The sequence below is a fragment of the Rousettus aegyptiacus genome, unplaced genomic scaffold (assembly GCF_014176215.1).
Source record: "Rousettus aegyptiacus isolate mRouAeg1 unplaced genomic scaffold, mRouAeg1.p scaffold_m13_p_1, whole genome shotgun sequence".
In the NCBI taxonomy this organism is placed as follows: Eukaryota; Metazoa; Chordata; class Mammalia; order Chiroptera; family Pteropodidae; genus Rousettus; species Rousettus aegyptiacus.
In genome coordinates this window covers 146,852,673-146,870,054 of record NW_023416284.1, presented here as the reverse complement: position 1 = coordinate 146,870,054, position 17,382 = coordinate 146,852,673, and the positions used below count along the sequence as shown (strand labels likewise).

The window sequence follows — 17,382 nt, the reverse complement described above, 5'->3', positions numbered from 1 at the left end:
CCCATTTCAGTAATACTTTCTCCAGACTTTGGCTCTAAAATCAATATGTGTGTGCGTGTGTGTGCGCGCGCACACACACACACAACTTATTAGGAAACTAATAAGTTGGTCTTAATTTCCTCCTTCTCCTCTTCCTTACTATTAATGATATTAATTGTGCGTTTCGAAAGTTCTCTTTGCTTTTCCAGGGTTCTGTGATGAGCCTCTACCTTGCTCTTTACTCTTTAGTTTGATCAGAGAAAACGCTTTCACGCCTCAAACACTTTAATAATGTTTTATCCTTCTACCTTCAAATGAAAAGACATCAGAAAGGCACGGTAGCCCTTTCTTAAGGTAGGTTCCCACGGTTTGGCGAGAATGGCAGATATCTTTCTGCAGTGGCGGCTGCAATCTTCCGCAAAGCAAACTGCAGCTCCTTCTCTCTCCTCCTTTCCCCGCCCTAACCCACTACCTCACAAGTCCGCACAATTCTTAAAAACACACACACACAACTCCTCCAACCTCGCATCCCCTCTCAACGCACTCAACACGCCAGGATGCCCGCTGCCACAGTAACGCTCAACCCACTCGGTGGCCCCACCCATTTCAGTCCCACCCCCGCCCCGACTCCAATGGTCGCCGCTCGCAGCTCCCAAGGGGCCTGTTGATAGGGTAGCGGGGCCCGTCACTCTCGAGGTGTCCCTCCCACTTTTCAGTTGGGGCTGGGACTTGAGGGGCCGGAGCATCAGCGCGAGTAGCTGCTAGCAGCCGCGGCAGCGGCGGCGCGTCGTTGCATTTGCACCATCTGTCAAGAGCGGAGCCGGCGGGGAGGGGGCTGCAGCGGGAGAGGAGGAGGGGTCGTCGTGAGCGGAAGGCCGCCGAGACCCGCCCGCCGGCCGGCCGCGGGAACAGAGGCGAGGCTGCCCTCGGAGCAGCGCGTCCTCCGCCGTCCGGGCGCGCGGCGCTGCACCCCGTACACGGAGGGCTCCCCGGGCGCACACAAAGCCGCCGCCTGCGCCGCACCGCCCGGCGGCCGCCGCCCGCTCCAGGAAGGGATCCGGCCGCCGGGCCGGGGACACCCGGCGCCGCCCCCTCGGCGCCCTCGGAAGGCCCACCGGCCCCTGGGTCTGCCGGAGCCACCGGAGCTGCGTCGGCCGCGCTGGACCATGCGCATGGGTTCCCGAGCCTGAACGCTGAACAGGTAAGCTGCCGGAGATGCGCTGCGGGAGGCCGCGCGGATGCTGCGGAAACACCGGCTGCGGGCACTCCAGCGCCGCGCTGCCCGCGCCGCGGGGCCCCGCGCTGCAGTCTCCTGGCCTCGGCCACCGCCTCCGGGGTGCCCCTCGGGGCTCCGAGAAGTTGGCCCAGCTTGGAGTCTTCCCGCGGCCGAGCCAGAGGCACCTTTGCGGGGTGCGGCCCATTTTCTCGCCCGCAAGCGGGCGCGGGGTGAGAATAGAAATTGGCTTGGAGGCAAGGCTGGCCCAGACTCCGCCCCCGCCCTCCTTTCGGGGCCCCCAGCGGGGACCCGGGCTGTGTGTGTTGTTTTAATGTCAGAGATGATGTAATCACTTAATAATTGATGCCCCGTGCTGCTTCCCTCTCCACCCTACCCCACCCCACCCCTGCCCCACTCCTCCACCTCTCGGCCTCCTTCTGCGGCCGTCTCCTTCGCCATCGCATCCTCCTGACTATTTCTGGCACCTCCCTTGCACTTCCCCCATCCTCCCCTTCACTCTTCCTGTGCCACCACCCACCCACCCTCTCTCTGTCCCCAGTGCTGGAGCCTTCACTCCTCTTCCTCTGCTCCCCACCCTTTCTCTCTCAAGCTCCTTTCTCCTCCCTTCCCTGCTCGCTGGATTTCCTCTCTACTTCCCTAGATCGATGACTGTTTTTGTTTGGTCGCCTCCCCTCTCTTATCTCTGCGGCCACAGGCGGAGGGGACTGGGCCAGAAAGAGGCCACCGAGCTTGGGCCCCAGCGGAGATTTGCTAGGACTCAGTGAGAAGGATAATAAAATCACCCTTCTTGCCCCTCCTCCCCCAATAAATCACACAGACTCGCCGTGTGTGTGTGTGTGTGTGTGTGTGTGTGTGTGTACACAAAGAGCCCTTTCAGTGCATAGAGAGGAGACGCACAAAGTACCCAAGGATGGGTGCAATGCTTCTTGTTTCTCTTCCCTGGGGCTTCCCTTTCTCTCAGATAAAGCAGTTGAGCTCTCTGAGAGTCTTTCCTGCCACATTTACCAGAAAAAATAAATGGCCCCAGATGCAGGGTGGCAGGTGCTAGAATTTGCTGTATTCATGACCGGTAGTGTTGACTGGCAGCTGCAGTATTTCTTAGATTTAAGGGGAAATGATTCTAGCCATTTAAGAGTTGCTTTACTTTCAAGGTAGCCCCCTGCCTTGTTTTAACCCTCTCTTTTGTGGGTGAGGGGCATAAGTACTAAGGGCTGGGGTAGGATAAAATGATGTGAGAGCAGGAAATTTTGTTTGTGAATCAGAGAGTTAAATATGTTTGACATGCATGAAGCAGCTTGACTTGCTTCTTCTCTCAAGTCCAAGGAGTGCTCAAGTCTTTTGAAATGAAATCTTGTTTGCCCAGTGGTTTTGCTTTGCCCTTCTATTTAAACAGGTTCCTGGGGCATTGATAATACAGCATTAAATTGGTATTTGGAAGACCACTGGAGCCTGTCTCTTTCCTCCTTTAAGGTAGCCTTCAGATGCCCACATCTTTCCTTTCACCACCTAAGTGACTGCAATACTTTCCACTCTATGTGCTCGCTTTCTCCTGAGTTCTTGCCCCTTGAGTGACAAAGGGACTCAAACTTCTGGAGGAAGTGGTTTATTGACTATCTCAGGTTTTGGAGACACTTAGTTATGAGCAAAGGATGTAGAGAATCTTTTGACTTAACTCTAAACAATCTTCTTGATGTTCCTCTTAAAGAGAAAATGTTAATGTAAATCTTGGGGCTTAATGTTCCATTTTGTAAGCCCGTGTCTATTACATGCTTAATCAACAGTGCCATAATGTAGGTTGAAACCATTGATTCCTAGGAGCATGGCTCTTTGACTGTATAACAGAACTATCTCAAGTTTGTTCTTCAAGAATTTTATTAGAAAAGAGTTGTTATGATTCATTAAACATTTACTTCTGCACTTTCGAAGGACATTTATCATGGAACTTTTTATTTTAAAAAAAGCAATAGAGCTAATGGGTATACTGTAAAAACAGTCTTGTTTGATGCCATACTGAAGAAAGAAAGTCAGTGCACAGTAAATTTGCACTCTCGTGACCAAGTTAAAGACTTAATGATAGGGCTGAATGTGAACAAATGCACACTTGGCTTTCTGTGCCTTTACTCTGTGCTTTCTTCTGGGTCTGGAATCTCCAATTCCATCCCATTGGCTTGAGTCCTATTTAACCTTTGAGCCCAGCTCAAATGTCATCTCCTCTGTAAAGCTTTCTCCATCCTTACCCTCCAATTTTGTTTTTAAACTTCAGCAGCAGACATTATGTTTGGCATGTGTCTGTTTCCATCACTAGCTGATCAGCACATTGAGAGAAAGAATTTTATTTATCTTGTTTCAACAAATGTGAATTAGGTCTTCGGTGTGCGCTGGGCACCTGGATTAATTAGGCTAATGTTAGCAGCTATAACAAATAGGCCTGTAAAACTATAGTGGCTCAAAAGTGATAGACATCTGTTATTCCTCATATAATAGTCCAAAATGGGTATTTGTAGTCAGTGGACAGCTTTCTTCTGTGCAGTGATTCTAGGCCCCAAGATCCACCATCCCACAGTGCTCCATTGTAACCTGCTTTCAGCTGGCTGAAGGACAAAAGAAGGAGTGGAAGGGTGCACCTACTTTTTAAATGCCTTGGCCTAGAAACGACACCCATCACTTCCACTTACATCTTTTACAGAAGAGCTAGTTATATGTGGCTATATTGACTGCAGAGGAGCCTGAGAAATATAGGTTGGCCATGTGACCAGATGAAAGATCAAGAAGAAATGTATTTTTGGCCAGGAGCTTTGCCATATGCTGCCACTCAACAAAACAGTCATTGCTCTCAAGGAGTTTGTAGGCTGATGAGAATTAAATTAAATTAAATGGAAACCTAGAGCCTATACCCATCATTGCTTTTGTTCTTTGATTTGATTTGATAAGTTCATATCTTTTTGTTTTAAACATGTTTCAAAATACTTTGTTTTTGTCAGTTCAATTGGCCAGTTCCCACTCAGCAAATCCCTTGTACTACAGTGATCTATCTGATGCTTCCAGTGTTGCCTTTGATTTTTTTTTTCTACTCCAGTAGCACTTTTGACCTAGTTTTTATCTGTTGATTTTAGAGACTCCCAAAGTGTCTAGGAGGGTCTTTAGAAATCACCAGACCTACCGTCTCTTAATTGGAAGAGGAAATTAAGCAGATTCCGGAGGAGAAACTTCTTGCTCCAGGTCACGCTAATGGGAAGGGAGCCTCAGCTAGCCCAGATCTTCAGTCCCGCCTGAGTCCCCTCCATCACAGAGCTGCCCTGACTTGGTGACTGTGAGTCTTGCACATTCCAAAGAACTTAAGGGAGCTTCCAGACCTCCCCAAGTAGGGCGAACTGCTAATGTTCTGAATAGTCCCTGTTCTCTACAAGCCTCCAACTTGTTGGGGCAATTGTGTCTATACTATTCATATCCTTAATAATGCACATATTTTTGCTATAAACAGTCCATTATATTTATTGGTTCTGCAAACATTAGCCCAGTATGTTATCGTGTGCCAGGCACTGGGAGATAATGTGAAAATGAATACATCTGCTGTCCTTGTTCTTCAGGAGCTCACAGTCTACTAGAGGAGATAAGAATGATAGACAAAAGCTAACTTTTATCGAGCATTTACTTTTTGTCAAGCACTGTTAAAACTCTAATCTTGACAATAATGATACAAAGTAGTTTCATTCATAATACCCACTTTACAGATGGTAAATTGAAGCAAGGAGGTTAAGTAACAGCAAGTAGTAGACTCAGGATTCAGGCCCAATCAGTTTGGTTTCAAAGGCCTTGCTCTTAGCAACTAGGCAATATGCAAAATACTGCATACAGATATAATGATACTAGTTAAGGTGTTACATGCCTAAAGGGAGGGGGGTCTCAATTCTTTGGAAATTGTTACTTAGTTGTTGGGAAATAGAACTTTACATTTAAATAAAAATAAAATGTTACTTCCTACCTTCATTCCTTCTATTTATACCCCCATCTGTTGCTCATCTAGAAAATAAAAAATACAATTTAATTTTAAAATGGGAAAGCAAAGCATGTTGATACCAGAAATCTACTTACTTTGTGTGATTCTTTAGGTTAGGTTCTTCTAGTGATCCACAGATAGGTCTGTATGAGATTGTGAATTGTCCTACATAATTTACTCATTCAGCAGCATTCTTTAATTTGCTGGATATTGAACTAGAAGCTTCAAAAGCAAAAAGGTATGATCTGACCTCAAGAATTTACCTGCAGGAAGAAGTCTCTGACCATTGTGATAAATGCTGTGATTCTACTATTTTAGCAGAAGCAAGGGAGCATATGGAAAGGAGCATGACCTCCACAAACAGGTGGAAAAGCGAGGTGGCTAGGCAGAGAAGGTTGGAGGACAAGGTGTCTTCAAGATAAAGAGTAGGAGTCACCTAGTTGAGTTTTATGGGGTGGCCATTGCCCCAGAAGGAGCAGCTCAGAAGGCCGGTGTACAGACCTTTGGGGAAACTACAATTAGTTCATAGTGGGTCGGGGTGGAAGAGAGATGGACAGAGAGCGAAGATGGGGCTAGATGAAAATCTGAGAATGTTCTTATAAAAATGTTGTCGAGAATGCCATTTAAGAATTGTAGGTGGAAACGCTGCTTTCTTCTGATTTTAATTTATAAAGATTGTCTGGCCGCAGTAGGTCATTGTCCAGAGGCTTTCAGGATACAAGGAAGGTAGTTATGGAAACTCAGATGAGCAATAGATTAGGGTCTGGATTGTGTATAAGAGACAGAATAAGAGAGAGAGAGACAGTATTATGGGGGTGTGTGTAAAAGAGGGGTCCTTGGGGAATTAGGTGGAGAGCAACATGCTGACCAACAATTCAGTAAGAAGAGCAGGGGGCAGGCTGTGTAAAGTGATGACTCTGTCATGGACACTTTGGACTTTCAGGTTTAGGTATCTTATAAGCAATCGAATAGATGGGACTGGAATGAGGAGTAGGACTCAAATATAAATCTATTAGCAGCAAATTACAAGCTACTTGGAGCTGTGGGTGTGGGCAGTGTCACTCAGGGAGCATGTGGAGAGTACATAGAGCAGGCAGGGCCGAGAGGGTGCCTGGGAACAGAGAGGGAGGAGCAGCCCAGGCCCTGGATGGGAGAGGGGCAGCCAGAGTACTGGGCACACCCTGGGGAGAGAGGTGTTCCTGATCCCCAGGGAGAGAGGGTTATGTTCCAGAGGTTAAGCAAGATTAAGAATGACAGGTATAGTTGGATTTAGCACCAAAGACCTGTGAACACGGGCAGAGCAGTGTCAGGGGAATAGAAGGTAGAGGTCTAAAACTCTGCTGCTCTCAGACAAGGTGGAAACATGTATCAAAACCCGCAGAACATACAACCCTAAGGGACTTAGTGATCATGTAGAGATCAACGCGTTTATTTTACTTATGAGAAAATATGAGTCCCAGACTGCCAAGAGCTTGACCAAGGTCACAAAGTTACCACTTAGAGCCAAATTTCAAGCCTTTCAGCCTGGGACTATACTTGGACTATGGTCCTGGGTCAGCTCCTCCTAGATGTATGAGCTGGGCCAACTTACCTAATATCACTGTGCTCCGCTTTCTTCACCTTTAAAATGGGGATAATGGTTCCTACCTCAAAGGTTTGCTGTGAGGAGTCACTGAGTTAATAAATATAAAGCATTCTGAATAGTACCCCACACCTGGGAAAAGCTGTGTGTGCTGCTGTTGTTAAAGTGTATGTGTATTTATGTGTAACACACATACACACACAAATTTACACAAAACACATACACATAACACATACACATACATATAACATATAGGTCTTTTAGAGAAGGGAGGATGAAAATATAGTATGTGCATAAAAGGAAATTTAGAATAATTTAGAGTTTGGGGTGATTGCCAGTTCTGAACCAAGAATTACTGGAAAAGGTAGAAAATTAGTTTATATAGTATGATGGAAAACAGCAGTTTTAGCAAGTCTTCTTAAGAATCGCACAGCCTTTTTTATTCTTGAGAATAAAAAACAAAAACCCTTTGAAGTTAGCCCTATAAAAAAAGGTTTCTTTGTTTTAGTCAGATAACCAGAATTTTAACCTATTTGCAATGTAAATTTCTTGAGTTGGACTTCAGAATGTTGTCATGACTTTTCGAAGGTAGAATGAACTACAGGGTAAGACTTGGTTATGACTTGGTTCCTATGAAAAAGGGGTGATTGGGGTTATTTGGAAGAATACATCTTTTTGTGTGTGTTTCTCGTTGAACAAATCTAATTTCTAGCTACTAAAACACATAAGTAGCCTGAACAGTATTATCCAAATGGACTCGGGTGACATGCAGTACAGACAACTTAGGAATAAGTGGCACTCTGGACTTGATTAGAACACAATAATCCTAGAAGGATGTAAATTGAACTAGATTTATGGTCTAATAAAAACGTGGGAAGGAAAGATAATGCTTACTGACTCATGAAACTTTAACAATGTTTATAAGGCTCAGAGTTGTTGTGATATTTGGATGAGAGCGTTTTCTCATTCATCTCATCCTGCTTCCAGAGTGGCCTGCGTTGTGCCTCACTCTGGATGCGAAGCAGACTTGGGTCTCCTTCCTGGCTATTCTCAAGAAGCAGAGGTCATCACATATTCTGCCCTTGAAGACCCGTGACCTCAAGCAGCACCCAGTTGGTTTGGGCAAATATGTATTGAACACCTACTAAGCATAAGTTTGGGGAGAAAAAAATATAGTATGGGAAAGTCTTAGCCCATTTCAATTCAGAGGGCTTTTTCTGAGGGCTGCTTATTTCTGGCCTTGTGTTCCCCTCTGTGCAATAATGTAATGAAGCATATGGCATACCACAGCCATGTAGGCCTCCCTGAATACACCATAAAAATAATAATACCTACCATTTTTATTGAATACCAGAGGCCTTGTTAAGTGCTTTACACATAGTAATTTACTTAATTATAATAACTCTGAGGCAGGTATTATTATTCCCATTGGTCAGATGGGAAGACTGAGGCTCAGAAAGGTAACCTGCCCATTGTTACATAGCTAATTATTCGAGAAGCCAGATCTGTCTGCCCCTAAACTCATGGCTGCTTTTGCTCCAACACTGTGGTTCCTCACTCCTTGCCCATTTTCAAGCCTCCTTGCCTCTGCTTTGCGGTTACTTCTGTGTTAAGTGTTGGCGATACAAGCCATCTTTATTTCTTCTGATGGCTCCACTCTAGATTTACCTTCTGGGTAGCCCCCGCTTTGGCCCTGTCTCTGGGCTCCCATGGCACTTGATTGCTACCTCATCATTACCTTGTCAAAGCCAGACTTATAAAGCAAAGTGAAGTCAGCTAGATGGGAAGGTAGGCAGATACTGGTCTTTTCTACTGATTTGTGAGTTCTTTGGAAGTCAGGGACTGTATCTTTTTTGTGTTTTTATTTCCCAACACAACACCCAGCACTATTGCATGAAGTATTGTCATTATTATTCCTATCTAACATGTGGAGAAACTGAGTCATAGAGGTTAAGTGATTTAGGGTTACTGAGCTGGTAAGCAGCAGAGCTGGGATCTGAATCTAGGCAGTCAGCTGGGCTCCAGAGTCTATCCTCTTAACACCAAATCTATTTCATCTCTCAAACAAGATTATAAACTTTGAGGTTGGAGACAGTGCCCACCACTTCCTAGCCCAGTTGGTACCTTATAGTCCACGTACAATAAATATCAGCCCCGGCAGAATGACTAACAAAATATATTGAACCAGGTCTTAGCTCATGATAAAGAAAAAGCTTTAGTGCCACGGTTATATGACTATCCTCTGAGGATCTTATAGAATGCATATTCCCTTGCCCTCATTCAGTAGGTAGGGGCAGGTAGGGTTGAACACTGAAGTCTTTTCTGTATGTGAGAATGGCAGTGAGCATGGGACCATCAGGGAGGCAACTTCAGAGAAGCGAGGAAAGAAGCAAACGTAGTGAGTCTCAGCCACAGTGATGAGAGCAGGCCATGAAGTGTTAGAAAACCATCAATCAGCCTGAGCCCGAGGAAGCAGCAGCCCAGAGGAGGCTGGGGATCAGAAATCCATCACAGAAAGACCTCTTACCTTGTATTTTTAAGATTTCTAAGTACCTGTTTTCTTTTGAACGTGCTGGTGGGATTTTTATCTGATGAATTTAAACACTTTCATTTTCTTCAGAGCTTCCATCTTTGAGGTACCCAAAAATAGTAGGCTTTTCATGGAGTTGTATAAGGATTCCATCTGCTTTATACTGAAAAGTAGGGCTTTAATGGAAAATTAAAAATGAGCCAGATCGCCTTTCCCACAACAAAGCCCAGGGCACTTTTCCCAATTCTTTCTTCTCTAATCCCCAGAAAAAGTTTCTGAATCTGTATTTCTGTGAAATCCTGCCCAATTTAAATTCTACTGAAAAGGCAAATAAACATCAACTAGTTTCTTCATTTCCACACATTGTAGTACCTTTTTAGAAGCAATAACAATTTCAAATATTGTCACTTGTAAAATTTTATTTTTATTTCAACTTTAATTTTATTCCAGAAGTTGTGTGATATGTTGCCTATAGCTAGGCACATGCATACAAAGACATTTTAAAAGCTCTAATTTCTGTTAATAATTTATCTTGTTTGCTTTCAGGGTTTCACCTTTTTGTTGTGTAGTTTATTGTCTAACCTCCTAGAAGTACAGAGTACCTCATTGTTTTCAGATACAGGAGCTGAATTATCGATGAACTCTAACATTTTGTCTTTTTATGTCTTTTACCATTGTCTCCTACTTGAAAATGTCAATTCTCTGGCTGTCTTTTTACTTATCTATATTCTCTCGGTTTGTTATGTCCTTCAGACTCTCCTGTGGTTTGCAAACAACATTTCCTTTGCTTCACTCCTATACTTTGTAGATTGAGTGCGGAGGTGTTGATCCATGTCAAAATGAATGTCGGCTGATGTAGATACTGCTTCTTTGGCCTTGTTCCTTTATTAACAACCCAATGAAGAGAAGAAAGGCCAAATCTCATTCAATGCTTTTCGCTGTCTTCACATTCTTAGTCATACCTGGCTCACCTCATTCACCACTACATTAACCAGATGTCAATCTACTATATCATTAATATGGAATATATGTTCAACCTTTGTTTTCATTTCCTAGAATCTCCTAACCCCTCCTTCCCTCAGAATTCTATCTATTTTTCAAGGCCAGTTGGAATACCAACTCTGAAAAGTTTCCCCTACTCTCCTCATTCTCTTGCATTGAACATTTATGTCTCTTGGTTGCCTCTTAATAGATGATCCCTTATGTTGTTAGTTAAATCTTGATATGAGGAGTTCAAGGTACAGAGAATTTTTGTGACCTGCCCAAGGTTATACATCCAGTCATTAATTTGGTTTAGACTAGAATCCAGGTCTCCTAGATATCTATATTCATGGGAACTGTTTTCTAAAGCAACTGTTTGCCCCATATGTATAAAAATACTGTTTGCTGCCACCCCTCCCCCCATTGTTTTGCTTTTCATAGCATGTAATGCAATGTCATGGTGTAGATATTCAGCAGATCTTTATTCAGATAGGCCCTGGGGCGGGACACTGGGATGTATGGTGGGTTTCCTGGCCATCGTGGGGCTAGGCTGGCATCTCCTTGGAGAATGAGCTCCTGTAGTTTCCGATGACACCAGATTCACTCTCTACTGACCTACATGTTTAGGTTCAGTGAACGTCCCAGATTGTTTTAGGACCCACCATTGTATTTGCAGAATATGTGTTTAAAGATCTTTCTTTTCTTAATCTTGAGCTTTTTGTGAAAAATTGAGCATGGTCAAGGAAATAATTATTTCCTTGCCCTCTGCCATCAGGTTTTCATTAACCAGATTTTCGTTAAAAATAATAAGAAGTCACCAGTAGTGCACAATGATGTCCAAGACCAGAGTAAATGTAGAATGTTTCAAAATTTGGAGGAAACAGAAAGAATACAGTAGTAAATGATGGAAGATGAAAGAATAGTAGAGTGGACTGCCAGTGTTGTGCTTGGGGGACTAGAGAAGGCGGATGCTTACCTGTTAGGCACTGCCCATTTATGGAGCTCTCAGAGTAGCATTTAACTGCATCCCTCAGCCACACGAAACCCAGCTCTGGGTGTGGGAGTGCCTTTCTCTCTATGCATTAGTTTTGCTCACTTGGTAGTGGCACCATCTGAAGAATCTCCTTGACAGGGGAAGAGAGGGTTCCATCCTATACTTAAGGTCCTACGAAGTAACAGTTTCACACTGTATCCTAGTCACAGCTTCTGTTTATATATCTGTCAAAAGAATGATTGAAAATAAACCGCATAAAATGTCTTCCATGGTTGTGGGGGAGGGGACTATTCAAGTAATTTCTGTAGCTAAAGACAGAGTGACACAACAGGCAATGTTTGTCAGCCACTCATTAAGAGTCTTCTCAGCTACCTGTGAGTAGCTTTCTGTGGTTCCTCATTAATGGCTTCCCCTGCCTAGCCCTCACCTGGATGCCAGGTTTAATGTCTCTGAGGGAGGGAGACCAAGAAGAACATTCTCTGTGGATGCAGGCCAACTACAGCCGCCAAGATGGGGAAAGGGGGTAACTGTGTTTCAGTGTGGTTTGAAATGCCATTATGGTCTTTGGCCAGTGGTAGTGAACTGTTTTCCCTTCCCTAACCGTGCACTGTCTGATTGCACTGCTTTTCCTGCCCTCTTCCCCATCGCCACCACCTCTACCTTAAATGTAGGTGATTACAAGCCACTGACAAAATCCACTTTGCCCTTGGCTAGCATGTCACTACTTCATGTATTTATCCAGTTTGTTCATGCTCACTCACTCTTGTATGTGTTAGTATCAATACTGTCCATTTTCAGTAGTAAGCTATTAGAAGGTGAAAAGCCCACTTTGTTTAATTTGCTTTGTGTTGAGTATGTAACACTGCCCTGAATTGTGCGCTTATTAAATGCTGGTTAATTATGATTCTAAGCTTCCAAGTTTGGAGGTCTTACAAGTGTTTTCAATACTTCTAGAAGTAAGATGCATCTTGAATAAATTTTCTTCTTGTAGCTAAATATATCAGGTCCTCCGCATTGGTAGATCCTCAGAGTCATGGTTTAGAATTCAGATTTTAGCTGTACATAATATTTTAGGTTCTACCTTATGTTCCATCTCCTTAGGTGAAAATGCAGTGATCCCAACTCCTAGTCCTGTCTGAAAATTAGGACCAAAGCAGGGATAATGTGCCATACCACACTCTTCATATAAGTGTGATTGACCGTATAATTCTCACTGTCTTGTAGTCTTACTCAACAGATTCTTGATTTCACGCTGCCAAGAGTTAGAGGTAGTTCTCTAAGAGGCCGAGAATTGATTATAGAAAGTCAATGAGGTATGGCTGGAAAGAACCTATAAGGACTATAGTATAAGGGGCGGAACCAGATGTCTCTGTGGGTTCCAGTAACTTCTGGGAAGTTCTAGTTGGTTTGCAGCTAAGTGTGATGCAAGGAGGATTAGCACTTGGAAAACTGTAGCCTCAAACATTCTCAGATTATATCTTGGCCCACACATGCCATATAGAAAGAGTCCAGTGCAGGAAAGTGTTGAGAGTCCATAATCTGTGGGTCCGAGGCAAGCTGTGACAGGGGTCCTGCTTCCGGGGAAGGAAACATCCTGGCCTCCACTCCCACAATAGTTCTCCGTGCACTCGAGATTCAGAATGGCCACTATGCAAAAAGCCTCTGTCTGTGCCTTGTGTCAGGACACTCAGCTGTACTCTCCCTCAATGTCTCCCGAATGAACTAGAACATGCAGAAACATCCACTACAGAGAGTGCTATCGGTAAGGTTGGTAATGGACGGAAGGGGATCTACAAAGAGTTGGTAGGGGCGAGATCATAGTACTGACAGAAGGACCCCTTGTATTTGTTTCCTGTGGCTGACATAAAAAATCACCCCAAACTGCATGGCTTAAAAAAACACAAAAGCATCTTTTACAGTTTTGGAGACCAGAAGTCTTGAAATTAAGATGTTAGCAGGGTTGGTTCCTTCTGGAGGCTCTGAGGGAAGACTCTGTTCCATGCCTCTTGCCCAGCTTCTGGTGACTGCTGGCAGTCCTGGGCTTTTCTGAGCTTATCGACCCATCACTATAATTTCTGCCTCCATCTTCGCATGGCATTCTTCTCTCTTACAAAGATGCTTGTCGCTTGTCACTCACTGGTTTTAGGGCCCACCCTAATCTAAGATGATCTCATCTCGAGATACTTAATTACATCTGCAAAGACCCTTTTTCCAAATAAGGTCACATTTACAGGTTCCAGGTGGACATATTTTGGGGAGGTGCCACCATTTAACCAATGATTGCCCCAAAGGGGATAAAAATTAGCAGTAACTCAGAGGGAGAAGGAACAAATGACAAAAGTATTTACAAGTTTGAGTGCCTACTAAAGGGTAGGCACAGTACTTTACATGTGTGATTTTTAAATATCACTATAAGATAGATGAAGAAACTGAAATTTTTATGTGAAAAGAAAGAAGGTTGAAGGTATGAAGTGTCCTGAAACTTTTCAGTAAAATTGGAGGCTAAACCATCATTGAGGGTGGAAGATTTTGAGATGAAAGAAGAACTTGGAGAATCTAGAAAAAAATCCAAACAGCCACAAAAATACAGGATAATGTGGTAATAAATGGATAGAAAGTATTACAGAGAAATTGTGAGGTCCCATTGACATCTGTAGGTATTTTTGATGGTTCCCTTTAATCCAGTTTTGTCACTCCGCCTGATAATACTTGTCACTTCTGAATGGAAAATCTGACCTACAGTTGAGAACTGGTTTAAATAATCAAGTGAGGGGAATGTTTTAATGAGACTAAAGAAAATAGCAATCGAATTGGCTGAAAACAGTGTTCAGACAAGATAGGGAGTGAGCTGGAATTGGGATGATGGCTAAATTAAGGAAGGCTCTGAGATTTTAGGGATGTGATGAGTGAACACGGTAGGTGTGGAGGTGGAGAGATAAAGGCGATAAGGCCCCAGGAAGAGGAAACCCAGGGAAGTGGAAAGTTCTAAAATGATACTGAGCAAGGGCAGCTTTGATTTCAGTGGATCTCCACTTAACAGTAGGATAGAGATTCAGGACATTAGATGTAGAGAAGTCAAGAAATTGAAAGGCATAGGCTCCTTTTGCCTTTGGTCCAAATATGTATAAATGGTGTCTTCTGGAAGAATGACATAGCTGTACATTGCACTTGTGTTAAAATCCTGGATGAGTGTTCTGAGACCTCTGAGATCTTACATTTTGACCAGCTGATTTAGTGGAGATAATATTTTGAACTGATATTCAATTTACTCTCCCTTCCTCCTAATTCTTGTTGCCCTGGGAGTCTCCCCATTGAGGCTAACGATTCCATTACTTCAGGGGGAGGGTAGACTATAGTCTGAGACAGAGAAGACATTGTTCAGCTTTTGACTTCCAAAACAGGCCCTTGAAGCATGTTTCTGAGACCAGCGTTAGCCCAGACCTTCATTTAAAAGAGGCAGGCTTTGTTAAAAGAGAAATGATTTGTGGGTTCCAAGGAGCCAGATCTCAGAACGCCTGGCATGTATTGTATAGTAAGCTATGCAGAAGGGGGGCTGCAGGAAGGAGGAAGTACCTTCCTGGGTTAGAGTGATTTGGAGGAGACTAGAAATAAGAAAATGATAGGATGACTGGCATCCTCCATTCCAAGTGGGTGGAAGAGAATCTGCACCCAGAGACTTGTACCCTGAGTCCTGCTGGAACTTGGGACAAAAACACTTTGGAGTGCACCCTGCAGTGGGGCACATTTAACCCTGAGCTGGTGTCCCCTCTGAGTTCCGCAGGCCCTGCACATGGCATAGGAGAAATCCTGTCGGTCCTGCAGGCAGGCCCCTTCAGGCAGACGTGGAGGTGCTGAGGGAGCCAAGTGGGAGAGGCCTGGAGTCAGAATGAAGAGAGCACAGGATGGACTGTGCTGATCTCCCCTGCTAGAGGCGAGCTGGGCTCGTGACTGCAGATATCCACTAGTCACATCAACAGAACCTGGCCAACCCCAAAGGACAAAGGGATGCGACATCTCAAGGAAGCCCATGAGCTCTTGAAGGACAGAGCCTGGATCAGGTCCTCTCCCCATCCTGTGGTGGTCTATAATCTTCCCTGAGGAAAGGAGGGAAAAGGAAAGTAGCACAGCCCTGAAAGGCAGTTCGCGATGAATGAAATTTGACTAATTGCCCTGAAGCAACTAAAATTTTAAATCTGAAGAAATTAAGTTATCTGGAAGCAGCAAAATTGTTCGTTCTATCATGAGCAGGAATGCAATGGTCGTGATCAAGTTGAATTCAACTACAGAGAAATGAAGTAACATCTTTGTATATAGCTGAGTAGTCAGTGTAAATTTCAAATCTGCCACACTGTATTTGAGCTGTATTCAACATGCCGCTGTTGCTGGCAAATTTACTTACTTGCATTCTTATAGTACGCTTTTTCCTTTGAGTAAATTATTGGTTAGCATACCTGTACTAGGTTTATCTTGGGCAAGACATGGGAAAATCTGTCTTCTCAAGGAGCAGAGTTATCCACCAGATACCACAGAGTGTAGTGGGGATTTGGGCTTTCTGTCGTTTAGCTGGCAGCAGTTCTTCCTAATACCCTGGGAGGATGAACCTTAAGTTGCCATGGAGCCTCAAGTCAGTGGAAAGTATTAGAATTTCAGGCCTTTCTCAAATACCATATGATTTCACTTATATGTGGAATCTAAAAAACAAAATAAATGAATGAACAAAACAGATAGGTACAGAAAACATTTCGATGGTTGCCAGATGGGAGGGGGCTTGGGGAAATAAGTGAAAAAGGGCAGAAAGGATTAAGATGGATAAATTGCCACTTATAAAAACAGTCACAAGGATGTAAAGTACAACATAGGGAATATAATCAATAATATTGTAATAACTATGTGTGGTGTCGGATGGGTACCAGACTTATCAGGGTGATCACTTTGTAAGTTACAAAAGTGTCTGATTGCTATGTTGTACGCTTGAAACTAACATAATATTATATATGAACTATAATTGAAAAATAAAAAAATATTGAAAACAAAAGAATTTCAGGCTTTTCTCTAATGAACTTACTGTGATGCTGGAGATAGACAAGAAGAGAATTTTTACTGGGTGTGATCTTACCATTCTATATTTTAATGGTATCAGAGTAAATACTTGAAATTATAGTCTCTGACTGACATTAAGGGGAGAATCTCTTCATTTTTTATTCTATCCTCGTGGACTAGATAAAACATAAGTTTATGGAAGGATTTATTTCCAAATATAATTCATAAGTAGTTACCAGAACACTCAAATGAAAGAGGGGGGGAAAAAAACCAACTAGTGAGCTCTTTTTAATTACATTTCATTTCTCTTTGATATTCATGTAAGGATGATGCTGTATTTAAGAAGATGTTTTAAAACCTGCTATTTCTTGAAATGCCTAGTAATTTTGGAAGGGAACTCTTTAGTGTTTCTTTAAAAAGTGTGCATTTGGTAGGGTGGAGTGAGGTGAGACGTTGTTTGTTGGGATATTGCTTATGTATTTTCTTACCAGAAAATTACTGTGATGCTGTGAGCACATCTTCTCAGAATGTAAATACATCTCATATTTTCCCTCATCTGTCAATGGGGGGGAGCCAAGAGAGCCAGAGATGAGGGACCACATCATTTATTGAAAGGAGTCACTAAAGTAACTAAAATTATAGAATTTTTAAAATATCAATTTATTAATCGATGGATCATTTTTATAATATTTTGGACCTATGAAATAGTTTTATTCAAAATTTCAAAAATAAAATTTCTAAAATTTAAAAATATGTTTATATTTATTAGAGCAAAAAAACTTTTTATAAAGATTATCTAAATTTTTTTTTAAGGAATATAAGACAATAATTATTCTTGGTACATGTTCACTCACCTTAGCTTTTTAGCCATATGTCTCTAGTATTCATATCACTGATTTTTTTTTATGAAGAATGAATTGTTCTTAATTTTCTCATGGACTTGTCTGTAGTCTCCTTCAAAGTTCTGTTTTATAGTTAGTATTTGAAATTGTTACTATCTTCGATTGGTATTTATGTATACATCATAATATTTTTAACTGAG

General features: G+C 42.9%; 1 protein-coding gene across 4 annotated transcripts in view; it reads left to right on the top strand.

Annotated features, from left to right (window-relative positions):
- Positions 1–1,013: 1,013 nt before the first annotated feature.
- Positions 1,014–17,382, top strand: part of FYN (FYN proto-oncogene, Src family tyrosine kinase) — a 198,977-nt gene continuing 182,608 nt past the window's right edge. For 2 of the 4 annotated variants that reach the window (XM_016136993.2, XM_016136992.2), the window contains exon 1: positions 1,019–1,180. The gene's annotated coding sequence lies outside the window, so the exon portion shown is untranslated. Of the gene's footprint in view, positions 1,181–17,382 lie in introns of all 4 variants that reach the window. The other 2 variants (XM_016136988.2, XM_016136987.2) reach the window with 2 other exon arrangements.